The 8,509-nt window shown below is 47.2% G+C and overlaps 1 long non-coding RNA gene across 1 annotated transcript; it reads left to right on the forward strand.

Moving 5' to 3' along the window:
• Positions 1–3,190: 3,190 nt before the first annotated feature.
• LOC148045736 (uncharacterized) lies at positions 3,191–8,127 on the forward strand. Its single transcript, XR_015696305.1, has 4 exons — positions 3,191–3,313; positions 5,142–5,198; positions 5,800–5,864; positions 7,576–8,127. It is a non-coding gene; the product is annotated as an uncharacterized LOC148045736 (long non-coding RNA).
• Positions 8,128–8,509: the final 382 nt, after the last annotated feature.

Raw genomic sequence — 8,509 nt, forward strand, 5'->3', positions numbered from 1 at the left:
CACATCGAACGGAGGAATAAACTTGGTTGACTCTTATCTTCGTCAGGAATGAGAACCAAAAGGCCAAACCAATATTTGAAGAAGCCACGACTTCCTTGAGAAGGTGGTAAAAACCAGAAGGTTAGGATCGGATCAAGTTCAGGAGAACCTCAAAAAAAAAAAAAAGGACTTTCAAGAACATAACGCAGTTTACGAAGAGGTCCTGTAGATGTGGCATGGTTTGCCAGAAGTGCAACTGAGTGGCATGGCCATAAAGTCAGAAGCCTTAATCGAATTCAAACTTCAGGGTAGAGTTGGAAGGGACCTCAGAGGTCTTCTAGCCCAGCCCCCTGCTCAAGGAGGAGATCCTTAGAAAATCATAGAATTCACAGAGTTGAAAGGGACCTTGGAGGACTTGCAGACTAGAAGACCTCCAAGGTCCCTTACCACTCTGTCCTTCTATGATTCTGTAAGGGTCTCTGCTCGAGCAGGGGGTTGGACTAGAGGACCTCCGAGGTCCCTTCCAGCTGTTATGATGTGGTTCTCTAAGGTTCCTCTCCTCCCTTGCATTTCTCTGATCCTTCTTCTTTGTCCTCAAAAGGAGCAACATTGTAGGTAGGAAAGTAGTAAGTGAATCAAGGCTTGGTGCGTCACAGAGAAAGTACGGAAGCAGATACCCAAAGCAAACATCTCATTATCTCTTCACCTGAAGGTTTGGAGTCCAGCAGGACATCCCTCCAAGTGGCTAATCATTGGCCAGAGACTGAAGGCCGTTGCTCGGCCTTATGCTAACAATCCAGATGTGTCCACAATACCCCGTTAACGGGAAACCAGAAGTCAAAGTCCAGCGACGGAGCGTAGACAACTCGGCGGGTTCTCAACTCCAGCGATCCTGCCTTGAATCTTGTGGACAAAGACGGCCATGAAGAAGCTTTGGTTGATCTCGGCCTTCCTCTTGGCTTTGGTGGTTGAGATGGCGGTCAGCATTCCAGTGAGTCCACACTGCCCGTGGTTAACGGGGACGGCTGGGTGGGTCAGCTTAGAAGACGTTTCTTGTGGGTTAGGATTAAGGGTTAGGGGGCTCTTCCTCAGTGGTTTCCCTGCAGACGTTTCATAAGCCAACTAGGGAACATCATCAGTGCTTGGAGGGAAGGGGAGAAGGAGGAGGATGGGGAGGAGGGATGTGGGATCCTTGGGGGTCTCTGAGCTTGGTGGTTGTCTTGTAGACATTTCACGACCCAACTTGGGGATATCATCAGCGCTAGAAGGGAGTGGGGTTTTTGGAGAGAAGGAGGAGAAAACAAGGAAAGGAAGAGGAGGAGGAAGGATGGATGGATGGATGGAGGGCAAAAGGAGGAACGGAGGGAGAGAGGAAGAGAGGATGGGAGGGAGGGAGGAAGAAGAGAGGAAAAAGAAAGAAAAGGGAAGGAAACAGTGGAGGTGGATGGAAGAATGAAAGGAGGAAGTAAAAAGAATGGAGATAGGAGCGATGGAAGGAACACAGAAAAGAAAGAGAAAAAGGAAGAAAAAGGAAGGAAACAGGGCAAATGTGGAAGGAAAGAAAGAAGGAGGGAAATAGAAAGGGAGGGAGTATGCAAGGCAGAAGAAGGAAGGAAGGAAGGAAGGAAGGAAGGAAGGAAGGAAGGAAGGAAGGAAAAAGAAAGGGGACGGAATGAAGGAAAGAAAGAAGGACTGGGCAGTCCTTGGTGTTCTCTTGAGCTTGCTGGTTTCCTTCCAGAAATTTCATGACCTATCTAGGTAACATCATCAGTGCTAGACAGGAGTCGAGTGTGTGGAGAGGAGGAGGAGGAGGAGGAGGAGGAGGAGGAGGAGGAGGAGTGTGGGGTCCTTGATGCTCTCTGAGCTGGGTTGTTTTCTTGCAGACATTTCATGACCCAACTATGTAACAACATCAGGGCTAGAAGACAGGGAGGTTGTTTCCTACCTGGACTGATCTGGAATGGGTTTAGTGGGCTCTGCTAATCTCAGTCTGAAGAGATGATGGGTATTGTAGTCAGACAGCCGGATTGGAACAGGCTGCCTTAACCTGAAAAGTTTCTCCAGCCGGCTGGTAAAGAGGGGTGTTTTTTCTTTTTTGCAGCTACGCTGTGGTCATTACGGATGTTTCTCCGCCATCGGAAGCAGAAAGATTGACCAGGTAGAATATAGAGCAGAACCATTTTGGATCTCACCAATGAGGCTGGGGTTTGCCTCGGGAGCATAGGATCCATTCCCTGGGATCGAGTCCAGGGCACAGGGATGGAATGCAGATTGAATCTGCATGGGATGAACACCGTCGAATTCGGCTGGTACCCCAATTCTGAAAGGATGACTTTGCCTTACAAAATCACCCCCTTCTCCCCATAACCCTGCGATTTTGTGGCAAGGGTGTCTACAGTGATTGGTTAAAAATGAAAGTCACAACAGTTGTGCAACCTGTAGGAGATGACCCGGGTGAGCCCAAAGGAGGGGTCAAAAATGTCATCAGTTACGAGTCCCTGCACAGATAATTCCAGCCTGCCTTGAATTCCTTCTATTCTTATCTCCCACTCATTTCCTTTCACCATTAGTAGGCCAGATTCTTGTAGAGAGCCTAAGCTTGCAGTAAATCTTGATCCTCATTTGAACTGACTGAATCTCTCGGTTTCCCCAGTGCTTGACATAACCAAAGCTCGGCAGTGCAGTTAAAAAAAGTAACGGCGGCCAACAGCTTGACCTTTTTGACCTAGGAAGCCTTTTGTCTGGGACAAAATTCAGATTCTAACGGAATCCCTCAGATTCTGCAGCCACATCTCCTTGTCTCCTGGATCGCAGATGGCGAAAAGGCAGTCTTTGCATCTTCTGTGTGACCCCTCTGGAGACCCCTGCATCTTACATGGTCCTTAGCTCTCCTTTGCTTAACGCTCCCCAATCCCCAGGCCGCAGCTCGCTATCGGGCCCCAAGTCCTGTGTAACTGGGTTGCAGAAGTGGCGGGCAAGCACGTGTGTCCTCAATTGTGTGAACTGCAAGCAAGCATGGGAGCACATGCTTCCATTTGTGCAACCATGGGTGCGCGAGTGGCATGCGTGTGTGTCCATCACTCACACAAATGAAGCTGTGCACGCTTGCCCGCCACTCGCGTGGAAGCATCCTCTCCCCCCACCTGGCCAGAAAGGTTGGGGAACTCTGGATTATTCCCCACTCTGAGCGTTTCTTATGCTGAGCAAAGACATTTTGCACCTTGGGAAGGGCTGTCCCCAATTTTTGCCTTCTAACGCCTGGTTTCACCCCCAGTTGGAGGACCGACTGATACTTGACTTGGCTGAATTCCCGACTCGTCAACCTGCTATACAGGTATGTGTCAAGGTTCCGACTGACGAACCCAACCCAGCAAGCCCGCTCGAGATGATACAATCTCCGAACGCAAAATTATGTTGAGTACCTCATTTCAGCACGGCGGAAGCCAAACCAACTCTGGCTAATTCCCACGCAATCCACATACTTCAAATATAGCATTCCCCCTCCCACTATTAGAGCAGGTCACACTGTCCAATTAAAGGTCAGGGTATTGTTATGAGAAAATGCCCCTGGGGTTTGGGAAAGACCTTCGTAAGTGTCCTTGGTTCTCAGGATTCGACTTCTTAATGTCTGGAGGTTACGTTCCATTTCCCCCATCCTCTCCCTCCCACCCACCCCCCAGTTCATTGGCAAGTTGAGAAGCGAAAATGGTTGCAACAGCATAAAGTGCGCTTCAAACAAACCGGCAAAACAATTAACCAGTGGAACTGCTTGCCACCAGAACTTGTGGATGCTCCATCACTGGAGGCTTTTAAGAAGAGACTGGGCAACCATTTGTAAGGGTCACCTGCATGAGCAGGGGGTTGGACTAGAAGACCTCTGAGGTGCCTTCCAACTCTGTGACTCTGTAATTCTGTCAGGGTCTCCTACTTGAGCAGGAGGTCGCACTAGATGAGCTCCAAGGTCCCTTCCAGCTCTATTCAGCATCTTGGTATGCAACTCCCTCTATCTTCTCCCAGCTGGATGACCCTGAGGCAGCATCGAGAGAAGGTGCAGTCTCTACTTTCAATTCCCCAAGCGTGTCTCTCCTCATGTTTAACTGTTTAACTGTTTATTTCATTTGTATGCCGCCCTCATCCTCCCTCCATAGTCCTGGCCTCTGGGCTATGGACCAAAGAGAGAGTGTTGGTGGCATCTGTCGTTGCCTGAGAGCGTAGGATAGAAACCCAAAAGTGAGAGCTGACAGATAGATCAGGGGCTGCTCAAGTGCCCCTCCGTTCTCCAGGAGAGCAGTTCTTAATTGGCGTCTGCCCTCTCAATCCATCCATCAGAATAGAGCTGGAAGGGATCTTGGAGGTCTTCTAGTCCAGCCCACTGCCCAAGCAGGAGACCCGATACCATTGCAGGCAAGTGACTGACCAGTCTCTTCTTCCAAACCTCCCGTTGATGGAGCACCCACAACCTCTGGTTGTTAGCGTTCCAAGTATCATGCAGAATTAAATCAGGGTCCAAGGCAAAACAACCCTTAAAGTTCCAATTTAATAAGTCAGACATCTTGGCACATCTGTGGAATCCCAATTCTGAAAGTTACCTAGGATTCCTACCCAGTTGAAAGTTCGTGATCTTGTCCCCCACACCCACAAATCCATCACATGGTCCAATCTTCTTCTTCCACGCTGGCATCTCCACCCAGCTGGTTCCGGTCAGGTGTAAAAGTGCAGAGACAAAAGATGACCTTGGGCTTCTAGGAAAGAATGACAAAAATGACATTCTACAATCCTACTCCTTCCTATTCCCCCCTCCCAATTACTACACTATTGAAACAGCATAAGGCAATAAGAGAGAGAGGGTGGAAGGCCAAAGATCCTAAAGGGGATATAACTGCAGGCCTGACAGTGGTGGCAAGTGGTTCCACCGGATAATTGTCCTCCCGGTAAGAGGTTTCTTCTCAATTCCAGGTTGCTTCTCTCCTGGATAAGTTTCCATCTGTCGCTTCTCATCTTGCCTTCTGGTCCTTAGGACAATGACCCCCCCCTCTTCTTTGGGGCAACCCCCCCCCCAAAATACTGGAATGCTGCTATAGTGTCCTTCTTTTCTCCAATCTGGTGAAGTCGCAGCCTTTCTCCCGGTTGGGAGACTTCCTTAGTGTCCTCTCCTTCCACAGAACCCAAGTGTCGAAGAATTCCCGTCAGACCTTTGGGAACGGCTACAGCGTATCAAGGTATGTTTGGGATTGAAGAGGTTCCGGGTTGGGTGGGGAGACTCGGCGCGCAACAAGTCGCACAGCCTAACTCGACATGGGGAGAACTTGGAACCCAGAAGTTCCTTGCCTCCTGCTTTGGCTCTGGGGAGGGTGGTGTAGAGGTGGTATTCAGCCGGTTCAGACTGGTTCACCCAAATTGGTGGTGGAAATCGTGGCTGGGCTCTATGTGGTCCTATTTAGAAGGGCCTCTCCTTCCTCTGTGCAGAAAAGTCCCCAAACTCGGAATGGGGTGTGTGGGTGTTTGCGCCTGCTTGGCTGTCGGTAGTTTGTAGGGCGCCGAGTTGTTTCCACATCGAGTTAGCCAGTACGATTTGTTCCGTACTGACCCTGCCGCGCCGAGTCAGCAGGTCCAAACCAGCTGCGCCCACCAGACGATGCACCCGCCAGATGACGGCCGCGTGGCTGTGCCGAGTCAACCGTGCTGAGTCAGCAGCACTCAGCCAGATGCGCCAAGCTGGTCACACTTACCCAGTCACGCCCACTTGGCCGCTGCGAATCGTCCGCTTCCATTCCCTGCTAACCAACCCCACACCCGCCGTTTTGATCTCCCCTTCTGCAGATTGGTGGTGCCGCTACTGAGGATGGCGAAGACGCGATTTGATGCGTGTCGATTCCGGCACACAAGTACGTCAAAGAGCCGAAGAGGTGTAGAAGGGTTTCGGGATGGGTTTGCGGGGATTCAAAGGAATTTCTTTTTTTTAAAAAAAAAAGATACTAATTTGAGTCAACGTTGAAATTGAAAAGGTAAAAGCTAATGCAAAATTTTTAAAAATATGAAAAGAATACAAAGAAAAAAGAGAAGGTGCAGAGAAGAAGAAAGAACAAATAGAGAAAGAAAGAGAGGAAGAAAGGAAATAGAAAAGAAAGAAACAAGACTATTGATTTATTGATTTATATATTTGCTTTTATTGATTTGCTGAATTATTGATTTATTGATTTTCTGATTTATTGATTTACGGATTTATTGATTTACGGATTTACTGATATATTTATAAAATATATTGGCTGACCATCTTACCTCAGAAAAACCCTGGGCGGCTTACAATAATGAAAGATAAAAACTGAAGATAGTAAGGAAAATTGAAAAGAAATATATTTTTAAAAGTCTGTCTGTCTGTCTGTCTGTCTGTCTGTCTGTCTGTCTATCTATCATCTATCATCTATCATCTATCATCTATCATCTATCATCTATCATCTATCATCTATCATCTATCATCTATCATCTATCATCTATCATCTATCATCTATCATCTATATCTATCTATCTATCTATCTATCTATCTATCTATCTATCTATCTATCTATCTATCTATCTATCTATCTCTCTGTCTATCATCTATCTCGATCTATCTATCTATCTATCATCTATCTATCTCTCTCTCTCTCTCTATCTATCTATCTATCTATCATCTATATCTATCTACCTATATCTATCTATCTATCTATCTATCTATCTATCTATCATCTATCATCTATCTATCTATCTATCTATCTATCTATCTATCTATCTATCTATCTATCTATCATCTATCTATCTATCATCTATCATCTATCATCTATCATCTATCATCTATCATCTATCATCTATCATCTATCATCTATCATCTATCATCTATCATCTATCATCTATCTATCTATCTATCATCATCTATCTCTTCAGTAATTTATCATCAATCATTTAATATCCATCTATATTTATCCATCCATCTATCCATCATCTACCTCTCTCTATCCTATCTACATATCATATCATATCATATCTATCTATCTACCTACCTACCTACCTACCTACCTACCTACCTACCTACCTACCTACCTACCTATGTATCTATGTATCTATGTATCTATCTATCGATAGATATTTTTGTATATAGATTATAGCAAAAGTGTAATTTTAGAGAATAACAGAGTTGGAAGGGACGTCAGAGGTCATCTAGCCCAACCCACTGCTCAAGTAGGAGACCCCAGACCAGGGGTGTCAAACTCAAGGCCTACATGGGGTGCTTAAATCTGGCCGTGGGCCTGGCCTGCAAATATCAAGAGGAACCACCTGTGGTGCCTCTCCTGGCCAAAATGGATGGCGGTGGCTGCGCAGTCTCTTTCTCGTGTGCTCCACAGACCACAGTAACCACGATTTTGTAAAAGACTAATCATAAAGACAGTCACAGGCTAAACCAAGATCCTTGAAGGAAGCCTTGAAGGTTGTGAGTGGTCTGGATGAGGAGGAAACCCCCCCCCAACAGATAGACTATGCTTTGATCTGGCTGCTTTCAGGATGCCCCCCCCCCCCAGATCTTGACTGGTATCTTCCAACCTCTCCTTCCTTTTCCTGCAGGCTCTGGGCTCAAAGATCAGGACAAGGAATTCAACTCTGCTTCCAGAATTTTCTCCCAATAATCTGAGCGCATTCCCCATACAGGCAGTCCTCGACTTACAACAGTTCGCTTAGCAATGTCCCCGAACGACGGGACCTGTGACCCCTTTCTCACGCTTACCACTATACTCATGTGATTTGGATGCTTGGACAGCTGACCCACATTTATGACCCCGGGGTCACGCAATCCCCCCTTTTTCAACCTTTTGACCAACAAAGTCAACAGGAATTCACTTAACGACTGGGTGACTTTCTTAACCACCGCTGGGATTCCCGGTGAGAAAAAAATCGGGTAAGCGGACGAAATTCACTGAACCCGTTTCTCACTTAGGAACACGTCGGTGGGGCTCAACTGGGGTCATAAGTCGAGGACTAGCTGTATGGCGGAGTCTCCTCTTCCGGATATAAGCATGAAGACAAAAAAGACTCCACATCTCAAATCAAGATTATGCTTTTTACAATCAAACAATACTCAATGGACTGATTTTGCAAATAAAGAATTGATATTCTGAATTTTCACCCTTTCACTTGTATCATTTACAAACATGGTTTAAATTTACTTCCTGTCCTGCTTTCATAAAGATTTTTCAGAAAAACCTGTAGAAACCCCCCTTCTCTCTCTCTCTCTCTCTCACTCACTCACTCACTCACCCCCCCAGAGGTGGGTTTCTCGACCCGTTCCAATCGGTTCGGTTGGAACAAGGCTGCCGGCGTCCTCGCGCACATGTGCGGCGTCCTCGTGCATGTGCGTGGTGCATGCATGTTCACGCATGTGCATGGCGCATGTGTGCCCGCGCGCGGCGCACACATGCGTACTAGCATCTGTGCGATGCTCCAGCTGCTCCTGGAGGATCGCGCAGGCGCTGTATGCGTCCTGCGCATGCGTGGAAGCGCA

Source organism: Thamnophis sirtalis, unplaced genomic scaffold (assembly GCF_051295495.1).
Source record: "Thamnophis sirtalis isolate CommonGarterSnake01/CBP01778 unplaced genomic scaffold, rThaSir2_p1.2 scaffold_4, whole genome shotgun sequence".
NCBI lineage: Eukaryota > Metazoa > Chordata > Lepidosauria > Squamata > Natricidae > Thamnophis > Thamnophis sirtalis.